General features: G+C 44.6%; 1 pseudogene; it reads left to right on the top strand.

Annotated features, from left to right (window-relative positions):
• Positions 1–25,443, top strand: LOC116506776 (annotated as a pseudogene).
• Positions 25,444–27,371: the final 1,928 nt, after the last annotated feature.

Below are 27,371 nucleotides of genomic sequence, written 5' to 3'. Positions count from 1 at the left end.
GGCTGATGGTTTGGTCACTTTTGAATGCTGGTGGTGCTGTCACTCTAGTGGTAGCATGAGACGGAGTCTACAACCCACACAAGTGGCTCAGGTAGTGCAGCTCATCCAAGATGGCACATCAATGCGAGCTGTGGCAAGAAGGTTTGTTGTGTCTGTCAGCATAGTGTCCAAAGCATGGAGGCGCTGCCAGGAGACAGGCCAGTACATCAGGAGATGTGGAGGAGGCTGTACGAGGGCAAAAATCCAGCATCAGGACCGCTACCTCTGCCTTTGTGCAAGGAGGGACAGGAGGAGCACTTCCAGAGCCCTGCAAAATGACCTCCAGTGGGCCACAAATGTGCATGTGGCTGCTCAAATGGTCAGAAAAAGACTTCATGAGGGTGGTATGAGGGCCTGGCATCCACAGGTGGGGGTTGTACTTACAGCCCAACACCATGAAGGACGTTTGGCATTTGCCAGAGAACACCAAGATTGGCAAATTCGCCACTGGCGCCCCGTGCTCTTCACAGATGAAAGCAGGTTCACATTGAGCACATGTGACAGACGTGACGGGGTCTGGAGACACCGTGGAGGACGTTCTGCTGGATGCAACATCCTCCAGCATGACTGGTTTGGCAGTGAGTCAATAATGGTGTGGGGTGGCATTTCTTTAGGGAGCCGCACAGCCCTCCATGTGCTCACCAGAGGTACCCTAACTGTGATTAGGTACTGAGATGAGATCCTCAGACCCCTTGTGAGACCATATGCTGGTGCGATTTGCCCTGGGTTCCTCCTAATGCAAAACAATGCTAGACCTCATGTGGCTGGAGTGTGTCCGCAGTTCCTGCAAGATGAAGGCATTGTTGATATGGACTGGCCCGCCCATCCCCCAGACCTGAATCCAATTGAGCACATCTGGGACATCATGTCTTGCTCCATCCAACAACACCACGTTGCATCACAGACTGTCCAGGAGTTGGGGGATGTTTTAGTCCATGTGTGGGAGGAAATCCCTCAGGAGACCATCCGCCACTCATCAGGAGCATGCCCAAGTGTTGTAGGGAGGTCATACAGGCACTTGGAGGCCACACACACTACTGAGCCTCATTTTGACTTGTTTTAAGGACATTACATCAAAGTTGGATCAGCCTGTAGTGTTGTTGTCAACTTTAATTTTGAGTGTAACTCCAAATCCAGACCTCCATGGGTTACTAAATTTGATTTCCATTGATAAATTTTATGTGATTTTGTTGTCAGCACATTCAACTATGTAATGAACAAAGTATTTAATAAGAATATTTCATGCATTCAGATCTAGGATGTCTTATTTTGTGTTCCCTTTATTTTTTTGAGTAGTATAGTTGTTCTATATTTCTGATAGACCATGGCAATGCATCTCTTTAAAAGAGAATCTGAACATAGAAGTAGGAATAGGGAAAATAATGAATACAGCAGGTTCATTCCTTAAGCAATTTCAAATACTTGTCTTTCAGACAATCCCCATTGCAAGATGTGGAAGGAAGAGGTGCCATGAAGGAGAGAGGAGAAGAGTTCCAGAGGGCAAGCAGGTTTGCTGCTACCACTGTGACACTTGTCCAGAAGGGACCATTTCTAATGAGACAGGTAGAGCAGAGATGAAATTTAAATCTTCCAGAATCAAGGAAGTCATTCTTTAAATCAGTATATTTTTGTTATTGTATCAATTTTTAAATTGACATGACTCATACTTTTCAAAGGAACGTTGAGGTTTACAAATCTAAACTGTCCTGGGAAGAGAGGCCACCTTTCCCAATTCTCAACAAGGATAGTTTGAGGGTACAATTTATCAATCCAACTTCCATTTCTACTTCTATTTTCATATCCAATTGGGAAACCAACTTCCAATCTTCTCCTGAGGAAGTGGGGTACGAAATATAAGCTTTTATCTGATAATGTACAATGTGCTTCTTCCGGCAACTCTATCAACCTCTGAGGAAATAGACATGCCAGGGAAAAAGGTGATGTAGGTCTCTTTGATAGAGGAGGAGGGAGCAAAAAAAGTCTGAATGAACACTTGTGAAGCAGAAAGCAGAGAGGTTAAGGCGGGGATAATGTACTCAGGATCAAAACAGCCACATTCAGCATTCAACATCCAGCAACATTCCTGGATAACAGATCTCTTCTGTGGGTACCATTCTAAAATGGTGGAAAAAACAGGCAAGAATCTCAGGCTGAAAGACATATTACTTATTGAAGTGCACAGTAAATGTATAGCACTCAATCATTTTCTCTGGCTAATCTATCCCCAGGATGATCATAAATGAAGGATGATTTGCTCTTTTTCTGCCCCATAAATAGCACATGGGTTCTTTCATCATTCCCTTTGTGAGGAGGCCAACAGCAGAAAGGAAACACGCCTATCACACTTGTGGGAGGGATAATGTGAATGGCAGTTGCTCAAGAATTACTTAGAAAAATAATTTTTATTTCAGATGCAGCTCAATGTGAACCCTGTCCAGAAGACCAATATTCCAACAAGGACAAGGACCAATGCATTGCCAAGAAGATCCACTTCCTTGCCTATCAAGACACCCTGGGATACCTTTTAGTTTTTCTCACTCTTTTTTTCTCTGTGATCACTTTGGCAATCCTGGTGATTTTCCATAAACATCATGACACACCCATCGTGAAGGCCAACAACCGAGATCTCACCTACATCCTCCTGGTCTCCCTCCTGCTCTGCTTCCTCTGCTCTTTCCTCTTCATTGGACAACCTGGGAAGATCACCTGTCTCTTACAACAATCTGCTTTTGCCGTTCTCTTTTCCCTTGCGGTTTCCTCTGTGTTGGCAAAAACTGTCATGGTGGTTCTGGCCTTCATGGCCACCAAGCCAGGGAACAAGACAAGGAAACTCTTAGGAAAACCACTGACCAACTCCATTGTCTTAGCTTGTCCCCTGGTCCAAGCTCTTCTTTGTGCCACCTGGCTGGTAACCTCTCCCCCATTTCCTAACTTGGATTTCAATTCCTTGTTTGTAGAGACCATTTTAGAATGTAAGCAAGGCTCAGCTTTAATGTTCTACATTGTCCTTGCCTACCTCGGTCTTTTGGCCCTTGTCAGTTTCACAGTGGCGTTTCTAGCTAGGAAATTGCCTGACAGCTTTAACGAAGCCAAGTTTATTACTTTCAGCATGCTGGTCTTCTGCAGTGTTTGGATAACTTTCCTTCCCACCTACCTGAGCACCAAAGGGAAGTCCATGGTGGCTGTGGAGATCTTCTCCATTTTGGCCTCTGCGGCTGCTCTCTTGGCTTGTATCTTTTTCCCCAAATGCTACATTATTGTATTCAGGCCTGATCTGAATTGTAGAGAAAATATAGTAAGAAACAAGAATTTCTAAGTAATGCAAAGATTGGCTTCATTTATATTGGAACGTGATAAATGTTCTAAGAAATGATGGCATTAAGAGGAAATTTGTCCATAAAAGAATTCCTTATCAAGTGCTGCAACTGGTTACAATATAACTGTTTTTAACAACAAACAACCAGCATTTTGTTTATCAAATTTTATTATTTATTTTGTCGTGTATGTATCTTGGTGAGCTCCAACGCCCTCTGTGGATGGAAAGCTAGTTTTTAAAGAAATATTTATTATTTCAAGGAGTTGGGTTTTTTCTTATAAGGTTTTTGAATTCAGTTCAGAAGCTGATAATTCCAATGAAACGCTGAACATGAGGCTACTGATAATCAGATTTTTTTCTGCAGAAAGCAAAAAGAGTCGAATGTCATTTTAGTTTCCCACCTTAACAAAGCAGGCAGAGAGAGAGAAAAAAACAGGCTCATGCCTCATCGTGAAAAAAAACCCTTTTTGTCAAACTTCTTATAGTCTTATACAGCTTGCACAGATCGTCATAGTATTAGAAACATTTTTCATGTTATGCAAACCTCATGATTTTTCTCAGTGCTCCGAAAACAATAGACCTTAGAAGGGAAAAGTAATACATTTTCTGTCATAGAAGTCAGAGCTTTGTTAGGGAATGCTGAACACATATTTCAAGTTACAAGCAAGTTTACTTGGCAAAATACTTTGCTAGGCTAAGCTTGGCAATTCGCCTAAAAGTTTTATATATGAAGTTGGCATGTTAGGTTACAATGGAACTTCTCTCAACAGCAATTTAACAAAAACTGAATTAGGTTGCACTCTGTGTATGCTCTAATCCTTCAGGGATCCTTTCATTCTCCTTTTATTCTTTTCATTTAGTTATTCTTTCAAAATAGTGTTTGAAAGGATTGAGTTCAGTATCAATGTTTTAAGCAGGTGAGATTGTTTCCTTGGATTTCTGAGGCTTTATGGAGATCCCTATCAATATTCAGTTATTTTTGATAACATTGCCCTTTCCATCAAATGGTCTCTCATGTGGGAAGAAGAAACAAAAGGAATTTGTGCTAATTGCCCCATACAATAGCAAACTTGAATGCTCTCATGTTGATTCAGCTTTATCAACATTTCTATGGCAACACAACTGATTTGTATTTTTTTTTAATTAAAAGAATACTTCTTTGTTAAAAGGAGCAGTAGGATGGGAAAATAACTGATATTCAAAATTATGAATAGGTATGATTACATTATCTATTCCTTATGCATTTATCATTTTCTCCTCCTTTCTCAAATGTATGAATATAACTGCATCCTTTGGTTATAGCAATAGCAATAATAGCAATAGCAGTAGACTTATATACCGCTTCATAGGGCTTTCAGCCCTCTCTAAGCGGTTTACAGAGAGTCAGCATATTGCCCCCAACAATCTGGGTCCTCATTTTACCCACCTCGGAAGGATGGAAGGCTGAGTCAACCCTGAGCCGGTGAGATTTGAACCGCTGAACTGCTGATCTAGCAGTAGCCTGCAGTGCTGCATTTAACCACTGCGCCACCTTGGTTATCAAGCATCCCTCCCACTATTCTCTGGAGAACATTTATCCCTGGCATAATCTTAAGAAACAATACTGCTGTGAGACTAGATTATTGGTTTTTCATCCTGCATTTGAAGCCTGAAGGCTGAAGCAGATATAATAGCTACATATACATTACAGATAGTCCTTCTTTAGCAACAATGATGAAATAGTAACGTTGCAACCCATCATATTGACAGGAATAGGACAATTGGCAGCAGTCGCTTTGACCCGGCCATCTCACCCCAGCCCCCCCATCCCAGTTAACCCACCATAGCCACCCCTCCCCATCAGTCACTCCCCAATAGCCCCTCTCTATCATTCCCCCTGCTGATTCTCCGCAGCCACCACTCCTCACTTCCTCACTCCAGACGATTCACTGCAGTACAAATTGCCCCAGCAGATTTGCAATGTGGGACAAATAGCCCTGCATGTCTCAATTGTTCCCCCCACCAAAAAAACATTCCCAGAAGGTCCTTCTCAATGCAACAACCTCCTCCTCCTCTACTGATTCCTGGAATTGGGGCCCATTCCCCATTTTTTTCATCTCCTCCCATATGAGAATCACTCTCAGCGAAGAGGGACAGGGCCATGTGAGTTGCAGACAGTAAGAGTGATCTGCCATAAGGGATGAGAGTGGGGAGACAGGGAAGGGGGAATGACAGGAAAGAGAAGACAACGATTGAATGATACAAGGACACAGGTATGAGAACCGAATGCAAAGGGTCACCACAGAGGCACCAAACTTTAGAAACCAAAACAGCTAAACTTAACCTCATTGGACACAAACAAGATGACATATGGGGGAGAACCTGGCAGAAAGGAAAATTACATGGTTTATGCGGGAATCTTCAGATCTGGCTTTGCTTATGCTGTAACCACTTGACTTTTAGTAAATGTATTCCCAACTCTACAAATAGAGTCAAGAGTTTTTCTTTCCTAAATGTCTAAGGTGGGGCAAGCCTGACATTCTGTCCACCAGCAAGGCCAGCAAAGTGCACCCTTTGGTCCCAACTGGAGACCCGTAGATGATGCCTCCTAAATTAGAGGCTCTGTCACTCCAGGAGAGATTGAGAATTTTCTCCCCCCAGAAAGTTTTATGGAGAGCACAGTCCTGCCCTGAATTGACAAGAGGTTACAGTTTGCGGGCCCCTCTTTGCAAACTGGACACCCCAGGCCACAGAATTGATCATCAAATTGAAGCTCTGGGTTGGTTGCTGCATGGTGGGAACAGAAGCTGTCTGGCCTACCTGCTCACCCTACACACTTCAGTCAAAGTCGGGCAGCTCACAGGGAGTCAAAAGGCAAACATGATCACTCCTGCCATGGCCTGGGTTATCCATTTTGCAAAGAGGAGAGCGTGAACCATGGCAGCTACGGAGGGCTGAATGCAATGGGTCAGCTGGGGTGAGGGGGTTGGGATGTAGCCAATTGTCCTAACTACACATTGACAATGTTCACAGGTCTATAAAGCATAAAAACTGATGTTGTTCCATAAGTGTTGGGACACATTTGCTTAGCAAGCACTTCCAGCATGATTTTGGTAGCAGCCACCAATGGTGTCAGGTTTCCAAATCATGAAACCCATTAAAAGAAGAAATGTGCAAAGTTCATCTTTAAAAACAAGTTTCTTTTATTTAGGTAGACATCAAATTGGCAAAATCTGTTGTAATTCCTAATCTGAGACAAACCGGAATGACACCACATAATATTGTAAGTTAGAAACATCCTTCAAAAGTCACACTCTCCAATAAACACTCCATCCACATTGACCGGTGTCTTCAAACTCCACCTTCCATTCTCACCAGGAGCAGCCTCTGTTCCCACAGGAAAGAAGGTCACCTAGCCAGAACAATCCTCCCTATCTATTCACTCCTTCCCCCCACCCAACCTTAATCAAGTGGCGAGCCTGAAAACCCCCCTGATATAGTAAAGAGAAAGAAAAGGAATAAATGAGTATAATAGAGAGCTAAATAAAATGGTTACACATATGTCAAATTTGGGCTCGACAAATGGCCTCATTCAATTGTGGTCAGGTGGAATCTGTTTGCCACTTCTGTAATTGCACCATGTGGCTGTGTGACAAAATCATTTGTTCCGCTTCCCTCTTGCTGTTTGTGGAGCATTGCAGAAAACTCTGGAGCTCCAGAGAAGATGAAGTTTCAGGTGGGGGGGTCAACAACAGTGATTTCATTTAACAAAGATTATTAGGAGACTAGAGGCTAAAACATATGAAGAGTGAAGAATGGTTGCAGGAACTGGGCATGTCTAATTTGATGAAAAGAAGGACTCGGAATGACATAACAGCAGTCTTCCAATATTTGAGGGGCTGCCCCAAAGAAGAGGGAGTCAAGCTATTCTCCAAAGCACCCGAGGGCAGGGCAAGAAGCAATGCGTGGAAACTAATCAAGGAGAGAAGCAACTTAGAACTAAGGAGAAATTTCCTGATGGTTACAAAAATTAATCAGTAGAACAACTTTCCTCCAGAAGTTGTGAATGTTCCAATACTGGAAGTCTTTAAGAAGATGTTGGATAACCATTTATCTGAAGTGATATAGGATTTCCTGCCTAAGCAGGGCGTTGGACTAGAAGATCTCCAAAGTCCCTCCCAACTCTGTTATTGTATTCTGTTCTGTTCTCTTCTGTTCCATTCCATTCCTTCTATTTATATTATTTTTATTTATCTTACTATCTTACATTAAAAGGAGAAAATATGCCATTTTAAATTAGTAATTATTCTAAGTGGGGTCTCTCTTTGATAAGTTTCCAGCCATTACTTCTTGTCATTCCTTCAAGCGCTCTGGAGAATAGGCTGATCCCTTCTTCTCTTTGACAATCCCTCCAATATCTATGCACCTTTCTGGTCTAGCCATAATGGCCACATCACCATGTAAATTGTTTTCAGGCAACACTGGTTCCTTTGGCCAAGAAAGAGGGATGAACACCATTCGCAAGAGCTGAACACAGGCTGGTAACTTAGCTCTCCTGGTCCAAGGCCATGGAGGGCTTTCAATGTGATAACTCAAACCTTCAGTTGGACACGGATGCAACATAGAAACCAAGGCAGCTTGTAAAACAGGGCTATTACATGGGTCCATTCTAGGGGAAGATGACATTGTCCACCCTGTTTCATTCTGTTGCAGAAAATGACAGGGCGTAGACTTCTCGGGATGCAAGGAGACGTTTATTGGCAGCCAGGTTCAGAAAACTAGCCAAAGGCTAGGATTGCAAGCTCTGAACAACCTTCATGATCGGAGAACACATTCTTATACATGCAGTGCAATACGGAAACACTTAACTCATTTCTTGTTATGGTCTTACTTGTTGCCTGTGGGTCTGTAGTAGGTGTGAAATTCAACCGGATCAGACCAGATTGGGCAAATGAGTAGAGATGATTTGAATCGGTTCCCTGAACCCGTAGAAATCACTCCTGGTTGGCCTCGCCCATGCCCGCCCAGTCACCCGCCCAGTCACCCGCTCAGTCATCCAGTCGCTGTTCACCTCTTCTGGCCACTTGCTCGGCCGTTCCAGCTGTTTGACCCGCCCACCCAATCTGAACATTTCTCCCTCCATTCACAGTGGAGCTGCTGCAGCCTGTCCCTTTAAGGTAGTCCCTGGGAGGGAGGGGGCATGGGGGGTGCCAAAAAGGGAGCAGCAGCTCTGCTGTGAATGGAGGGAGAAAAGTTGGGATTCTCTCTGCCGCAGAATTCAACCTTAAATGCAGCTGAGAAAATCCGAACATTTCTCCCTCCATTCACAGTGGAGCTGCTGCAGCCTGTCCCTTTAAGGTAGTCCCCATGAGGTAGGGGGCTGGGGGGGCATTAAGAGAGCAGCAGCTCCACTATGAATTGGAAACCCTTCTCGTGCTCATACACAGATTTTTTTTACTGGGTTCTGTGGGTGTGGCTTGATGGTGGGGTTCCTGTGACTGAGTGGGTATGGCCATGAGTGACATTGAGTTGGCCATGCCCACTCAGCCACATGACCCTCCCACTAAGCCACACCCACAAAACCAGCAGGGAAAAATTTGAATGTCACCCCTGGTCTGTAGCCATCTGGTTATTATACATAATGGCTAAATGTAAAAAATAAATTAAAAGGAAAGAGGGGAACCTAGACTTGGGGAATGTCCTGTCAGCCCTGGAAGCTTCAAGCATCAGGGCTGCCACAGTCAATGTTGTGGGGAAACAGGAGGGAGTTTGCACGGAGTTTGTGGAGATTTATAGCCATAACAACATTCCTTTCCCTGGGAGTCAAGGACATTCGGCCTGCGTCTGGAGAGATTTAGAGATTTAGAGATTTATTAATATTTGTAGGCCGCCCTTTTCCCTGAGGGGACTCAGGGCGGCTCACATAAAATAGGGGAAGGGGAGATACAGACATTAAGATAAGACATATAATAAAATAATAAACAACATACATTCATCATTCGGGAGGGGAATTATCCTTGTCCCCAGGCCTGACGGGCGAGCCAGTTCTTCAAGGCTGTGCGGAAGGCCTGGACGGTGGCGAGGGTGCGAATCTCTACGGGGAGCTCGTTCCAAAGGGTCGGGGCTACTACTGAGAAGGCCCTCCTCCTTGTAGTTGCCAGCCGACACTGGCTGGCCGATGGTATACGGAGGAGGCCTAATCTATGTGATCTTATTGGTCGCAGGGATGTAATTGGCAGAAGGCGGTCTCTCAAGTATCCAGATCCACTGCCATGTAGGGCTTTATGGGTGACTAATAGCACCTTGAAGCGCATCCGGAGATCGACAGGTAGCCAGCGCAGCTCGCGGAGGATAGGTGTTATGCGGGTGAACCGAGGTGCACCCACAATCACTCGCGCGGCCGCATTCTGTACTAGCTGAAGTCGCCGGATGCTCTTCAAGGGCAGCCCCATGTAGAGCACGTTGCAGTATTCCAGCCTAGAGGTCACAAGGGCCCGGGTGACTGTTGTGAGAGCCTCCCGATTCAGGTAGGGTCGCAACTGGCGCACCAGGCGAACCTGGGCGAATGCCCCCCTGGTCACAGCCATTAAATGGTGGTCAAACGATAGCTGTGAGTCCAGGAGGACTCCCAAGTTGCGAACCCTCTCTGAGGGGTGTAGAATTTGACCCCCCAGCCTGAGTGATGGAATATTGGTCGAATCTCTGGGAGGGAAACACAACAGCCACTCGGTCTTTTCTGGGTTGAGCACGAGCTTGTTAACCCTCATCCAGTCCATAACAGCTTCGAGGCCGCGGTTCATCACGTCTGCCGCTTCATTGAGTTGGCACGGGGCGGACAGATACAGTTGAGTATCGTCCGCATATTGATGGTATCTAATCCCGTGCCTGCGAATGATCTCACCCAGCGGTTTCATGTAGATGTTGAATAGTAGGGGGGATAAGACCGAGCCCTGAGGCACCCCATAAGTTAGGGGCCTAGGGGACGATCTCTGCCCCCCCACTAACACCGACTGCGACCTGTCCGAGAGGTAGGAGGAGAACCACCGCAACACGGCGCCTCCCACTCCCACCTCCCGCAGTCGTCGCAGAAGGATACCATGGTCGATGGTATCGAAAGCCGCTGAGAGGTCGAGGAGAACCAGGATGGAGGAATGTCCTCCATCTCTGGCCCTCCAGAGATCATCGGTCAATGCGACCAAAGCGGTTTCTGTGCTGTAACCGGGTCTGAAGCCTGACTGGAAGGGGTCTAGATAGTTTGCTTCCTCCAAGGACCGCTGGAGCTGGAAGGCCACCACCTTCTCAACAACCTTCCCCAGAAAGGGGAGGTTGGAGACTGGACGATAATTATTAAGGATAGCTGGATCCAAAGATGGCTTCTTCAGGAGGGGTCTCACCACCGCCGCTTTCAATGCGGCGGGGAAGTTCCCCTCCCGAAGTGAGGCGGTGACAACCGCCTGGATCCAGCCTCGTGTCACCTCACTGCAGTTAGTAACTAACCATGAGGGACACGGATCCAGTACACAGGTGGAGGTACTTACAGCCCTCATGGCCTTGTCCACATCCCCGGGGGTAACGTCTTGAAACTCAACCCAGAGTTGTTCAAATTGATCCTCCTGTGCCTCGGCTGGAGCTGCAGGGGTGGAGTCCAAGTCCGACCGAAACCGAGCAATTTTGTCCGCTAAGAATTGGGCATACTCTTCGGCTCTGCCCTGCAAGGGTTCCCCCGCTTCCCTTTTGTTCAGTAGGGAGCGGGTTATCCTAAACAGGGCGGCCGGGCGGGACTCAGCGGACGCAACCAAGGTGGCTATATGGGATCTTTTTGCAGCCCTAAGTGCCCTGGTGTATTCCTTGGTGCAGGTGGTTACCATTGCTCGGTTCGCTTCGGACTTATCGGACCTCCAACGGTGCTCTAGGCATCTCCTCCGGCGCTTCATCTCCCGGAGTTCCTCGGTGAACCAAGGAGGTCTCCGGGATCCGCCGCCTCGGAGGGGCCGCAGTGGCGCAATCCGGTCAGGGTCTCCGATGCTGCCGAGTGCCACGCAGCAACCAGAGTCTCCACCGGACTGTGGGCGAAAGTGTCAGGAATAGCCCCAAGCTCTGTCTGGAACCTTGACGGTTCCATAAGACGCCTGGGGCGGAACCACCTGGTCGGTTCCTCCTCCCTACAGTGGGGGTTTGGTCTCCGAAAGTCGAGCCTCAGTAGGCAGTGGTCTGACCACGACAGGGGTATGATGTCGTTCCCCCTCAGACCAAGATCACAAATCCACTGCTCCGAGAGAAATACAAGGTCAAGCATGTGTCCCGCCGAATGGGTTGGGCCTCGAATTACTTGGGTCAAGCCCATGGCTGTCATGGAAGCCATGAACTCCTGCGCCCCCTCCGAGTTTTCACCGAGCGACGGCAAATTAAAGTCCCCCAGGACCATCAGCCTAGGGAACTCAACTGCCAGCTCGGCTACCGACTCGAGGAGCGAGGGGAGGGCTGCTGCAACGCTGTTGGGAGGCAGGTACGTTAACAGCAGACCCACTTGACCCTTGAGGTCCAACTTTAACAGCAAAGACTCACACCCGACAATCTCCGGAGCAGGGACCCTACGAGGAACTAACGACTCTCGGATAACAGCGGCCACACCCCCACCCCTTCCCTGGGCTCTCGGCTGATGTAGCACCTGAAATCCTTCTGGGCACAGTTCTACAAGGGGGACTCCTCCCTCTGGGCCCAGCCAGGTTTCAGTAATACATGCCAGGTCTGCCCTCTCATCTAAAATTAAGTCCCGGACGAGAGGAGCTTTATGTACAACAGACCTGGCATTTAGCGACAACAGCCTGAGACCAGGGTCCTGACTGCTTACGCCATCTGGTCTCGGAGTGGGACTCCTAGGGCCGGAAGGAGGGATCTCTGTAATGTAGCGAACCCTCCTTCCCCGGTAATGGCCTGCCCTAAAGTCCCCGCCGTATCTGCCTCTCCCTGTTACGACCGTAATACCCCGACCCTCTCCCGTGTCTCTAGTCCCCTCAACCACCCCCGTGGCCCCCGCATCTCCCGGCAGGTCCTCCGAATCATGCGTACTCATACACTCTTCCAAGCAGTCCCCACGTGAAAGTTAAAAAACACAAAATTTTACAACAATATGGTTATAAAAGTGGGCCATTCATTCATCTCACACATATCTCATACATATCCCATACAAAGAAAGAAGAGAAAGATGAAAGAAAAGGGAGAAATTAAAAATTGCGCAATTAATTAAGTTAAAGTGCGAGTTCAGGTGGTAAAAGTCGGCTCTCAATGTTCAGAGTTGGAATGGCTGGATAAAATCCAAAACAGAAGCCAACAACGGTCCCTAGAAGATATATAGATAGTATGCAGGGGAATGTCTTGTCTTCCCCCTCGCCTATAGGCCTGAAAGGGTCCAAAGTCTGGTGGTGGCTGGAACAGGTTGAAGAAGAAGGGGGGGGTATGTTGGTTGTTAGGACGCCGACTCCCCCTCCATATTTCTGCCATCCTCTATCTCTCCTTTCATAAAACATATGCACCACAAAAGCACAGTCCATGGCGTCCTGAGAGTTGTAATTAAGTGGGCGCTGTCCGAGTTGGTATTCCAGGGGCAGTGACGGGTAGCAATGTGGTCAGAGGAGGTCGGATGTTGAAAGGCCAAAATCAGATGGTCACAGGCCAGGATAGTGGAGAGCCCATGCTAAGCAAGGGAACAAGTGGAAGCACAGGCAAGCAACAGCAGCAGCAACAGGAGGGGGGGGGGCAGCAGCTCAGATATCAGCTTCAGCGTTTCTTGGTGAGAGAGCAGACTGCCCAGCTCTTAATCTCTGGCATACACACACACAGCTCCACGTAGCCCTAGCTAACCAGTTTCCAACGTCTGGCTCCAAGCAGCAACGGGAATAAGCTTCTCCAACAGGAGCTTCAATAAATCAAGGCTTCAATAAATCAAGGCTTCCCCGACAGCAGCAGTGTCAGCGTTGGCGTTTTCTTTGCCTAACAGCTCCTAGCAGCTCCGAGGAGACAAGTCTCCCCCTACGCTGCTGACACAGATGTTCTGGGGAGTTTGTTTACCTTCAGCCGAGCTCCTGGGCAGATATATCTTTCATTTAAGCCATTTTTCGGAGGAGTCGAGCTGGAGCGAAAGACTCAGCAGCCATCTTCCAGGGACATGCGCAGGGAGAGGCGTGGCAGGGGATCATCTCTGGATGGGATGGTTATTGATTGGGCCATGTGATGGACATGGGGGTGCAGGGGATGGACCTTTGACTTTCCTTTGGGTGGGGAAAACCCGAGGGCTTTCAGATTCGGGTTTTCCCAGATGTGACAAGGTGGCATCTCTAATAAAATGGAATTCTGAGGAATTGTTCAGTGTTTCCTTTGGTTGGGGGTGTTAATTGGAACCCTAACATGTCTATGGAGATTCTCAGTCATCCAGGTCAGGGTTGTCACCAAAGGTGCTTTTTTTCCAAGAGGCAACTGGACTTTCTGGTTTTTCCTTGAAGAAGTTTCGCTTCTCATCCAACAAGCTTCTTCAAGCTCTGCTGTTGGGAATCCCCCAAATCGTGTTTCAGGTTCAATATTCACTGACTGGAATCAGAGGTAGAGAAAAAGGAGAGCTGTATTGCATCATGTCCTCCATCTCACTCTAGGCAACAAGGCTGGAAGAACATTGTCCTTGATGGTGTTCTTCCCCTACCAAGTGACAGCAGACAAATTTCCTGGGCTCTAATCAGTTGTTAGGCAACACTCCCACACAGTTTAAGTTAGACTTCACCTCTCTGTTTTTCAGTCGAAATGAGATTCTATATCAACCCCAACCGAGCAGAAATAAATAATCTATTTCTTCATGTCCTCCATCTCACTCTATGCAACAAGGCTAGAAGAATATTGTCCTTGATGGTGTTCTTCCTCTACCAAATGACAGCAGACAAATTTCCTGGGCTCTAATCAGTTGTTAGGTAACACTCCCACACAGTTTAAGTTAGACTTCACTTCTCTGTTTTTAAGTGGCACAGGAGAAATGAGATTCTATATCAACCCTAACCGAGCAGAAATAAACAATCACTTTCTTCAAGAAACACACCTGCATTATTGACCACTCTTACAAAGCCACAGCTGATCACCATGCTTATCCCCCCCCCTCTATCTGAACAAATTCTGGCTCAGGCTGAACTCCATCTTGGATGCAGGTGCCCAGTTTCAGGTAGACCAAGTGCCACCTGCACTTTGACCCCCAGGTTCACCTGCTCCTTGGATCAACAAGAAAAAACACACACAGGTTTTTCCCTTCTGGTGTACGAAGAGAAGCTATTCCTAAATGTGTGGGATGGCAGTCAGCCTTGCAATTATCAGAAGAACAGTAATTCTTCTTGTATCCTCCATAGATTTCTAACCAGAAAAGTCTTTCAAGACAGAACTTGCTTAAATGATGTAAGGTTTGAGCCCCCCAAGGGGAGCTGGAGATGCCACCTTAGGTTGCTTGGCAAAGAAGTAATTTCTTGCAATCAACAAATCTTAACTGGCCTCAATGTTTTCTCCTGCAACAAGCCAGATAAGAGAAAGCACACTTGATATTAATTTGCCCCCAAGGCCACCCAAGTGCCACCATCTGCTTCTTCTGTGCTAAAGCCCTGGTGATATTGCATGGGAGGCAGGTGAAGTTCAGCTTCTCAACAGACATTGATTTTTGGTCAATGGAGGAAGGTGAAAAGAATGAAGGGGCTTCCTCTCCTCCTGCTTCTCTTTTGGCTCCTGCCTTCAACAACTCACAATGAAATGCAGACTGTATGTGTACCAAGGAACCCTTTGCGAATTATGGAGGACCACTACAGGCCTGGTGATCTCATTATTGGGGGGAATTTGCTCCTGAAAAAGATGTATGACGTTAGAGAGTTGAAATTTGACCATGAGCCATCAAAGGCACTAACTACAAGCAGGTACGTTTCACCTGGGAGGGAAAGGTGTTAGAGGATTATCTGCTTTTTTTGGGATTCAGGGACTCCTTTCAGAGATTCTTCTTCTGATGATGCTTGCAAATTCTGCTGCAGTTCAGTAGCTTTGCAAAATAAAGAACCATTTTAATAAAATAGACTTTTCAGTTTCATCAGGAAGATCATCAGTTTCATCATAAAGTGAGGACGTCTTGTTAGAAACTATGTTCTACATGTTAGAAACTGTGGTGTGAGTGAAGAAATTGACTTATAACATTAATTTGGACAGAAAGTCCTGGTGGAAAACTCAAAAATTCATTTACAGTGTTTGGTGTACAAAAAAGAGCAAACTGTATTTTGGAATAATTAATGGTCTTTTGAAACTCTATCTTGTAGCCTCCAGTGGAGTCCTGTGAACCACAGTGGTTCCTAGAACTGAGATAGCTTTTCAAAAGGACCACCAAACTGCTAAAGCTTCCTTAGATATTTCTCCCATGGATGAGCCATGGCTGTTCAGAGCTGCAGATGTGGTACTTTTGAACCCCTCTCCACACTCACCAGAGATTCAAGGCAGTGCCATCCACACAATCTCCTTAATCCCATTTCCTTGTCCAAAGGCTCAAAACAAATGGATTCACCACTTCAAAGTCCAGGAGAACACACACACACAAAGAGACAAACACATACTGAGGAAAAGCAAACTCCACCAGCATACAAAAGGTTCCCTGTAATATTCCCAAATATATTCTCTTTATAGTGTTACATTCAAGAATTATCAGCTGTTCCGGGCCTTGGGACTTGCAGTAACAAACATCAACCAGGATTTGGTTCTGCTGCCCAACATCACCCTCGGCTTCCATATTTATGACAATATGGAGACTGTTAGGAGGGTTTCCTGGAACAGCCTCTCTCTTCTGTCTACTCGAGGCCAGATGGTTCCAAATTACAAATGTGACAATCAGGACCCTCTGCTCTCTGTCATCGGAGAACTCAGCTCCCAACCCTCAAGGCAGATGGCCTCCATCTTCAGCACCTTCAAGGTCCCACAGGTAAGGGGGTTCCATAGGGTACCAGTATGGAGCAGACACAGAACAGAAGCCTACAAAGAAGTCAAAGATGAAGCTGAAGTTACTTTGGGGCAATTGGGAGGCCAACATTTGTTGAATTCATGCAAGTGTGGAATTTATTTTTATATGTTATGTATCAGAATATATTACTTTATAACCCCATCACAAAAACAAACAAATGATAAAGCATTTCTGAAATGCTTTCCAGATGAATTCCTTACCCCTAATTTATTCTTTGTAGATGTAACCATGTTTCAATTTGATTTATTGTGAGAATTGGATGATGGTTTGTTCTCTTGGTTTCTCGTATGCCAGAGCCAGGCAAACTATGTTAGTAATGCTCTTCATAATAGAATAACAACAGAACAACAGAGTTGGGAGGGACTTTGGAGGTCTTCTAGTCCAACCTGCCTGCTGAATGAGGAAACCTTGCTTCAAGTGAACTTGATTTTATTCCTCTGTTAATTCAGTCTATGACTGCATTTGCTTTTTTGGTAGGTGTAGCACATTGCTGACTCATATTTAAGGGATTGTCCACTAGGATTCCAATATCCCTTTTGAAGTTACTACTATAGAGCCAAGAACCACCTATTTTATACCTGTGATTTGGTTCTTCTTGGCTAAACGTAGAACCTTTATTGTCTCACCATTGAATTTGATTTTGATAGATAGGGTTTAGTATTCAAGTCTATCAGGATCCTTCTGTATCTTAAGCCTCTAAGGAAAAGGAAGCTTATATTTGCCATGTCTGGAAGGAAACACTCAAGGCTGCTGCTGTGAGTTTTCCTTCCTTATGGATTGAGTTCCTTGGGACTTTAAGAGACCAAAGGAGCACGGCTGCACTGCAAGGAGATAAAAGAGAAACATAGAAGGTATAGGGGATGGGTAGAAGAGAGAAGGGACCCTGAAGCAGCAGGAGATGTCTCTAACACAGTTTGGTGGAGACAGCAAGGGGACTCTGAAACTTCAACAGCTGATTAAGGTGATTAAGGAGCCTTACAGCCTTAGAAATCTTCCAAATACGAAGACCAGCTACAGCCATCAGGTCACAATGAATCACAAGGCTGAGTTGAAGTTAAGCAGAACCTACTGAAGCATCCAGACTGAAAGGTAGAGGACAATGTAGGATTAAGTGTAAATTAAAAGGAGATTAAGCCCTGGAAACAGGACTGGATTTCCCAATTCTTGAAAGTGAGGAAGAGGAAGGAATGGTAGTCGTGCAACCTTCATGGTTAGAAAAAGTGGGCAACTGAAAGAACCCAGAGTGAAAGTGAAACTTGTAACTTGCTTTGATATTGTCACTTATAACATTGTCATTTACAAACACATCACTAGGCACAGATAAATAGAAACATACGTAGTGGCACATTAGAAGAGCGTAGTTTGTAGAGTTAACCCAACTTGTTTCTACATAGCAAAGGAAAAGCATTTAGCTACCTGGTTTTCAGTTTGTTTCAAGCCTCTCACTCCACTCAAGGTGAATTTTTTAAAAAAGCCACAGAACGGTGATCCTTAAATGCATCATAAACTATGATGAACATCATAAACTATAAGAGCCGAGGTGGCGCAGTGGTTAGAGTGCAATACTGTAGGCTACTTCAGCTTACTGCTGACTGCTAGTTGCAGTTCGGCAGTTCAAATCTCACTGGCTCAAGGTTGACTCAGCCTTCCATCATTCCAAGGTGGATAAAATGAGGACCCAGATTTTTGGGGGCAAGAGGCTGACTTTGTAACTGCTTAAAGAGGGCTGTAAAAGCACTACCACTATGAAGCGGTATATAAGTCTGAGTGCTATTGCTATTGTTATGATCTTTTCATGAACAAATTCATTTATAAAACAAGACTATCTCTTTCTGCAGCTTGGGTTTGATGTCCTCAAGTTCACTCAGGCAGACAGAATTGATTTTCCTTCCTTTTTCCGGATCAACCCGATGAATTTCCTCAGTATGAGGGTTTAGTCCAGCTGCTCCTGCACTTCCAGTGGAACTGGGTTGGCCTTATAGCCCCTCAAAGTGACGATGGAGAACGTTTCACCTCAACTCTGATGCCGATGCTGAAGGAGAAGGAGATCTGCCTGGTCTTCACCCAGCAGTTCAAATTTGAACATGCTTTCATTTCAGGGATGAAATTGTTACCTTTCATCATAACTTGGTTTAATGCTGAAGTGATTATTTTGTTTGGAGAACCCAAATCTATTAAAACTATATATACCACTCTGGAGTTATTTGAAAAATACATTAGGATTCCATTTAGAACTGTTTGGATCCTGACTTCCCATTGGGAAATCAGTGCATCTCCTGAGGGTTTGTCACTTCTAAAGCCCTTCCATGGAGCTTTGCATTTCAAGGACCACAGCCACGATGTCCCAGAATTCAGGCAATTGCTCCTGTCTTCAGACCCCTCGAACCCCAAAGGAGACGTATTTCTCCCTATATGGTGGGAAAGGCTCTTTGACTGCAAGTTCCACAAAGCAGGAGTGATCCTTGCAAAGGGGGAAAGAGAATGTACTGGAAAGGCGAGTTTGCAGAGTCTGCCTTCTTATATGTTTGAAGCAAGCATGACAGGTGAAAGTCACAATATCTACACTGCCGTTTATGCTGTGGCACACGCCCTGCACGACATGCATGGATCATGAGGGCGACCAGCCATGATGAGGCTTGGAAAGAGGATCTCCCATATACAGTCATGGCAGGTAATTCTGAAACTTTCTATCCAGGTTTATTTTTAGACGTCCTCATGGATGTTTAAATAATTCCATGCCACCCATCTCACTATATTTGAACATAAATGAAATCAGCAATTATTAAAGAACAATAAGTATGATGATTTGATTTTTTTAAAAAGGGAAGAGTAACCGTACAAATTGTCAGTAAGTTCCAGAAAGGAAAGTTCTTCTTACAAGGTCTTCAGTGGTTGTTTGAGTTTCAGGGGATGAAGCATCATTCCAGGGAGGAGGAAGATGATGAAATGGGTTCCTTAGTGCTTGGTGTTGTTTCAACAGATCAGTAAAACGTCTCCCTAGCCACTTTTGCAGAACCACTAAAGTTTCTTTCGGAATGTAGCCTGAATCCAATCTCTAGCAGGACATTTTATTTTCATTTTATTTTTAATGGTTTAGCATCCTGTGTGAGCACAGACCATTTGTTTAATATAGTATTTGTTGTGCTGCTTAGCTTGCTGGCCGAAAGGAGCCTCTGTGAATCTCAGCTCCCACAGAAGGGCCCTTGTGCAAAATGGTTTCTGAGCTTCATCAAGGCTTAACCTGAGTTCCTTCTCGTTCATGGAGGGACAAATGCCGTCCGGCTGTTGCTTTTGCCTGATTATGTCATATGTAAGTCAGAGACTCTGCACGGCAGATGACCAGACACAGATGCTACATTCAGTACTTTTTGAGTATCAGAATAAAAGAGTTGGAAGAGACCTTGGAGGTCCTCTAGTCCAACCCTCTGTTCAAGTAGGAAAACCTATATCATTTCAGACAAGTGGCTGTCCCGTCTCTTCTCAAAACCTTCAGTGATGGAGCATCCACAACTTCTGGAGGAAAGTCATTCCATTGACTAATTCTTCTAACTGTCAGGAAATTTCTCCTTAGTTCTAGGTTGGTTCTCCCCTTGATTAGTTTCCATCCATTGCTCCTTGTCCTGCCTTCGGGTGCTTTGGAGAATAGATTGACCCAGTCTTCTTTGGGGCAGCCCTGTAAATATTGGAATTCTGCTATCATGTCACTTCTAGTCCTTCTTTTCATTAAATTATAGATGTCCAGTTCCTGCAACCCTTCCTTATATGTTTTAGCCTCCAGTTGCCTAATCATCTTCATTGCTCTTCTCTGCATTCTTTCTAGAGTCTCAACATCAATTTATATCATGGCAACCAGAACTGGATGTAATATTCCAAACGCAGTCTTACCAAGACATTATAGAGTGTTGCTATTATTTCACGATTCTAGTCTTTTATTAATGCAGCCCCAGGACTCCGTTACCTTTCTTGATTCATATTTAATTAATTCTCAATCGGGACTCTCTGATCTCTCTCACAGATACTTCTTTTGAGCAAAGTTTCACCTATTCTATATTTGTGCATTTGTTTTTTTTTTTTTTTTTGCCTAAGTGTAGAACCTTACTTGTCCAACCCTTGGATTTGATTTTGTTAAATAGGGCCCAATGGTCAAGTCTATCAAGATCCCTCTGTATCTTGATTCAATCTTCTGGAGTGTTGGCTATTCCTGCCAGCTCGATACCATCTGCAAATTTGATGAATTCATCTTCTAGCATTAGCACTCAACTTACATATTGCTCCATAGTTCTTTACAGCACTCTCTGAGTGGTTTACAATGTCATTACATTGTCCCCAACCAACTGGGTCCTCATTTTACTGACCTTGGAAAGATGGAAGGATGAGTCAATCTTGCGCTCATCAGAATCAAACTCCAGACTATGGGCAGAGACAGCCTGCCATACTGTGTTCTAACCACCACACCATCATGGCTCCTCAAGTAAATCACTTATTAAGATATTAAAGCATACTTAAGACAGAGCCTTGAGCCACTGCATGCTTCCCTCCATGTAGATGCAGTGCCATTAATTACATGTTTAGTGTGGATGGTCAGCCAGTTACTAATACATCTGGTGGTGATGCTGTCTAATTCACATTGTTTCTATCTTAGCAAATAGTAGGTTGTGGTCTACTTTATCAAATGCCTTACTAAAGTCCAAGTAAATTATGTCCACAGCTTTTGGCTGGCTACTAATTTAGTCATGCTGTCAAAAAATATAATAAGATTTGTCTGCCATGATCTCTTTGGGAAGCCAGCAGAGAAGATCAGCAATGGTGATCACATCACTACAGAATGCCACAATCAATCATAAGTATGATCTTGTTGCCAAATTCCCAAATATTTTTGAATTACTGTGGGGCTGATATAAGGGGCAGAACTTTTGGGAATAGTAGGAAGTCATGTTATGCAGTGCCTTTGTAACTTCAAAAACTCTTTGAATGAATGGTCATAACTCAAGAACTATCTGTATTCCTACCTTAAATAGCATTTGTCTTTTATAAAACCTGGGACCAAGAGAAACATTTGTGAAAGTAGCCAATCAACCAATCAATTAGAATAGACACTGGAGATTTTCTAGTCCAACCCCCTGTTTAAGCTGAAGACCCTGTACCATTTCATACAAGTGATTATTCAGTCTCTTCTTAAAAACATTCAATGATGAAGCCTCTACAACCTGTTCCACTGGTTAATTGTTCTCATCCTTAGGAATTACTCCTTAATTCCAGATTGCTTTTCTCCTTGATTTGTTTCCATCCATTGTTTCCTGCCCTGCCCTCTGCTGCTTTGGAAATAAATTGACCCCCTCCTCTTTATAACAGCCCCTCTAATATTGGAATACTTCTGTCCTGTGCCCCCCTGGTCCTTCTTTTCTCTAGACTGGTCGAACCCAAATCCTGCAACCATTCTTCGTAAAGTTTTAGTCTCCAGGACTTTAATTATCTTAGTTGCTTTTCTTTGCACTTTTTCCAAAGTCTCAACATCTTTTTTGTAATGTGGTGACCAAAACTGGATGGAGTATTCCAAGAATGATAGCAGCTACAATAAACACAAATATTTGGAATATTGTATGAAAACTTTTGCTAGAAGCCATAGTTTCTCATTTCCAATCACCCCAGTTGTTAAGGATCTATTTTTTCTTTCAGCTTCTTGCCTATTTGAAGAATGTTCGATTGAATGACAGCTTTGGAAATGAAGTCACAATCTCAGAAAATGGACTTGGAACAGCTCAGTATGACCTTCTCAACTGGCTTTTCCTCTGGAATCAGGCTTTTGTCCCCATGAAAGTCGGACAAAAAAATCCCAGGCTTCCCCAAGGCCAGGATTTTACCATCAACTCTGGTGCAATCACCTGGGCCAGAAAGGTAGGCTAGAAGAAAATCTTATGAATCCAGGAAATGATTCATTCCCTCCTAGTGATGCAGAATTTCCTTGTCATTGGGGGGGAAAAGATTGAACCAGAAAAATTGACATGGTGAAAGATCTTTTCATGAAATGGATTCAAGTACTATTTGTGCCATGTGCAAGGAGGGTTGGAATTAGGAGAAAATAGCACTAGAACTTAGACTTACATAGTACTTCATAATGCTTTCCAGCCCTCTCTAAGTGGTTTGCAGAGTCAGTCTATTGTCCCCAGCAATCTGGGTCCTCATCTTACTGACCTCAGAATGATAGAAGTTGGAGTCAACCTTGAGCCGGTCAGGATTCAATTCCTGGCAGTAGGCAGAATCACCCTGCAATACTGTATTCTAATCACTGTGCCACCATGGCCCTTCCCTTCCTCCCTCCCTCCCTCAGCAGTGGTTCAATCAGAAACTCTCCAAGGTCCCTTCCAACTCTGTTCTTCAGTTAATTTGGAAATTGAATGATGCATGATCATTGAATGGACCATCTCAAGCATTTCTCTTTTCTGTCTTAGAAGGTGCCCTTTGCCAGGTGTGGCAAGAAGAGGTGCCAGGCAGGAGAGAGAAAAAGTGTTCCAGAAGGCAAGGAGGTTTGCTGCTACCAATGTGCCCCCTGTCCAGAAGGGACCATTTCTAATCAGACAGGTAGAGTATACATCAAATGTAGATCTTCCAGGATCAAGGAATGAACCCAAATATGAAGGGATTCTTGGCCATGTGTGGTAGGTATAACCTGCTTCACAACACAGATAAAAATTATTCTGATCCCCTGTTTAATTGTCCATATCTGAAGAATGGGGATAGGGAGAATTGCTCTCCTGACCCAATTTCACACAGGGTGAACCCAAGGCAAACATTTTTCAGATTTCTTGCTGTCGTTTCCCGTCCTCCTGTCACATACCGGTGGGGAAAAGAAACTCCTGATCACTTTTCTGAATGAATGACACAGAGTGGTGGTTGAGTATTCAAATGAATCCATTAGGTGGAGTCAAAAGAACTTTTACTGAGAGAAAATTATTGCATGAAAGCAAGGCGAGATCTGAAAAACCCTACGCAAAGCACACAGCATTCTTTCATTTCCCCAAACCCAGGCACCATGACCAGTCCACCGGCAGCCAATGTTATGTCACAAGATTGTTGTGGAAACTCCAAGGTGGTAGGCAGATAACGATTCATGCTTAGGACATGATAACCTTGAAGTCATGCTGTAACCTGCAATGAGCCATGGTGGCGCAATGGTTAGAGTGCAATACTGCAGAATACTTCTGCTGCTTGCTGGCTGCCTGCAATTTGACAGTTCAAATGTCACCAGGCGCCTTCCATCCTTCCGAGGTGGGTAAAATGGGGACCCAGATTGGTGGGGGCAAGAGGCTGACTCTTTAACCCTCTTAGAGAGGGCTGTAAAATACTGTAAAATGGTATATAAGTCTAAGTGCTATCGCTAACTGACTGGGAGGGGATCTGCTCAATCTCCAAAGACAGTCCCTCTCCCTAATTCCTAAGCAGTTACAGTCAAAGCAAAAGTATGTGAGAATGCCAGCAAGCTTCCTCTCCCCCTCTTCCAGCAGAATGGCAGGACACAACAGTGGGCCTGACAGTTGTTTAACTTGTCATGTGCTGCTTCTGTCAGGACGATCAGTCTCCCTGAAAACATTCAGGCCTGTCAGAGAGAGATCAATCTGCCTATGTCTGTTATTTACTTCCTGCAAAAAAAGTCTGATTGAATGATGGGAGAAACTGATTTCAATTTGAGGAATTGGCTCTCCCACCTATTGCAGATCTCTCTCTCTCTCTCTCTCTCTCTCTCTCTCTCTCTCTCTCTCTCTCTCTGTGTGTGTGTGTGTGTGCTTGTGTGTTGCATATATTAGCATCAATTTATGATCTTATAATGCACCAAATGACAATGTAATTAAGCAGCAAAAAGCAGGATTCCTGACTGGCAGGTCAATCTTCTTCAACGTCCGCTATGAAGGAGAACAAAAGATGCCTATCTTTTTCTGTCAAAAAAGCAAAAATAACAACACAAGTGCCCAGAGATTGGAGTGGGAGAAATGACAATTTCTGACAAATGTTTCCCAGGCTTATTTTGAACCAGGAAGATTTGCCCTTTTCAGGGACATAAGTTGACCCACTTCCACCACTTTCCTTTTGAGTTGGCCCCTATAGATGGGAGTCACACCGGAGACCCTAAGTGGATGGGATAACGCTCATTGTGGATGGCCATGAAATACTGAAACAAACACTCTTCATTTCAGATGCTGCTCACTGTGACCCCTGCCCAGAGGACCAATATCCCAACAAGGACAAGGACCACTGCATTTCCAAGAAGATCCACTTCCTTTCCTATCACGAGACCCTGGGATACACTTTAACTTCTCTGGCTCTCTTCCTTTCTCTGATGACATTAGCCATATTGGCAATTTTCCTTAAGCAATGCGATACACCGATTGTCAAGGCCAACAACAGAGATCTCAGCTACATCCTCCTGGTCTCCCTCCTGCTCTGCTTCCTTTGCTCCTTCCTCTTCATTGGTCGACCTGGGAAGCTCACCTGTCTCTTCCGACAAATCGCCTTTGCCATTCTCTTTTCTCTTGCTGTTTCCTCTGTGTTGGCAAAAACTGTCATGGTGGTTCTGGCCTTCATGGCTACCAAACCAGGGAACAAGACAAGGAAACTCTTAGGAAAACCTCTGACCAACTCCATTGTCTTGGTCTGCCCTCTGATCCAAGCAATTCTTTGTGTCACATGGCTGGTAACCTCTCCCCCATTTCCCAACTTTGACTTCTACTCCTTGGTAGGAGAGGCCATCTTGGAATGTAATGAAGGCACAGCTTCAATGTTTTATGCTGCCCTAGCATACTTGGGTTTCCTGGCTCTTGTCAGTTTCACAGTGGCCTTTCTGGCAAGGAAATTGCCCGATAGCTTTAATGAAGCAAAGTTCATAACTTTCAGCATGCTGGTCTTTTGCAGTGTTTGGATCAGCTTCCTCCCGACCTACCTGAGCACCAAAGGGAAGTCCATGGTGGCCGTGGAGATCTTCTCCATCCTGGCCTCTGGAGCTGGTCTTTTGGCTTGCATCTTTCTCCCCAAATGCTACATTATCATACTGAGGCCCCATCTTAACTGTCGGGAAAATATGATGAGGAACAAACATGTCTAACTGATGCACACATGGGAGACATTTAAATTTATCTTTGAGGCACATTTAGTGTCCTATGACTTTTCTAAAACTTGCTGACCATAAAACAGGAACATTTCCATTAAACAATGCCTTAACTGGTTACAAAAGAGTTGCTTGCTTGAGGTACACAGATATAGAGGTTGAATGAATAAGTAAATGAATGAACAAATAAACCTGTTATCAACAGCAATAATGCAGACATTTTGATCCCATGCCTTCCAGTTGTCTACAGTGAGGCCCAGTTCCCTAGGTAAAAAGAAAGCTTTCTGTTAAAGATAAGTTCATTATTTCAAAAAGTATATTTTCCATTTTATTCCTTTTAATTAGCTATTCCAGTTTTTTTAAAAGTTAGGTGCCATATCAATGTGTATGTATGTATATATTTTTTCCATAGTCTTCTGACTCTTTGTATAATTTCCTGCTTGTATTCCTTTTTTTAAATAGTATAGATTAAATTTTAACAAAGCCAAATTCATTACTTTCAGCATGCTGGTCTTCTGCAGTGTTTGGATCACCTTCCTCCCCACCTATCTGAGAACCAAAGGGAAGTCCATGGTGGCCATGGAGATAATAAATAAAGGGTCTGCAACAGTCACCCACTCTTTTCATTTTTCACAAAAGCCACTTGTTCCCAGTGAGATTGTCTCCCCAACTTGGTAATAGAGGTTGATTTTGGGGAAAAAAATGTTGATTTCCAGCAGGACTTTTGTCCCTTTATTTGTTTTAATAAAGAATCTTTGAAAAGAAGTGTCAAGTTGCATTACCATGGGAAAGAAAATTCATACAGAAATAATAAAACTAACATTGACAGCATATGTGTAAAGATGGGCTCTTGGGACTTTGCAGAATTCTCTATTCATTTTTTTCATGCAAGTATTTCTCATTGTATATTTTGAATGCGAAAGATTAAATTGTATCGAGTGTTCTCTTCATGATGAATAGATAAACATGCTTTATTAATAAACAAGGCCATACAAAGTGGATATTAAGAGATCTTCTCCTGTCCCTCCTATTTTTCATGCTCTCAGATTATTATGGGGATGGATTGATGGGTGTGAATTAATGGAACAGTACCAAATTGTTCAGTCTGGGGCAGAGAGGAAGGAAGGCAACATTGAGTGACAGTCTTAGGTATTTCATGAACGTACAAGAATGCTTAGGGATAGAGAGGGTGGGAGAGAGGGCCAACCCTGCAGCACCCAAATGGCAGAGCGAGCCCCCTGGGCTGACCTCTCACCTTCCCCCACCACAGACGGAAACTGTCCCTCAGTGGAACCAGAGCACAGCCAGGTCTCCAATCTTGAATCTTTCTAGCTGGATACCCTGCTTGATGGCATGAACACCCCATGCATGAGAAGGAGGAGGAGGAAGATGTACAATGGGGCACCTATCATCTCTCTGCGTCACTGCAAACACAGGATTTGTCTCATAGGGTGATGATTGGGTATTATTCTTGTCACTCAAAGAAAGATCCATATTTTTAAAGATGATGTTTATTTATGTATTTGTTTTTGTACATCCCAATATTATTATCAGAAATACCTCAAGGTGCTAAGATATCCAACACACCTTCTTCCTCCTATCTTCCACATGTTGACAGTGGGCAGAGTTTGCCTGCAATATTGCTTTCTAACTACTATGCCACTATGGCTCTGGTTTCTGCATTCTGTTCTCTGTCTATCACAGAAAGTGAGTCGAATTGTACACCATTTGGAAAGAAATCTCTCTGGGGATTGCTTGGGTGAATGGATGTGTTGTATGTCTGAGTAGGCTGGGACCACAACCGGGTATCCTCTGCACTGAGTGCACTGCAGAAGTGTCAGTGGGGCCTGGGCCTAATCCCAGCCTAGGATGTTTGATTTGAAAGGCCTGCCAAAGAATGCAGTAGCCAGATGGAACGATGGGGG

This window comes from Thamnophis elegans, chromosome 1, assembly GCF_009769535.1.
Source record: "Thamnophis elegans isolate rThaEle1 chromosome 1, rThaEle1.pri, whole genome shotgun sequence".
Lineage (NCBI taxonomy): Eukaryota > Metazoa > Chordata > Lepidosauria > Squamata > Colubridae > Thamnophis > Thamnophis elegans.
Note: the sequence above shows the minus strand (reverse complement) of the source record. Positions and strands in the feature narration are given on the sequence as shown.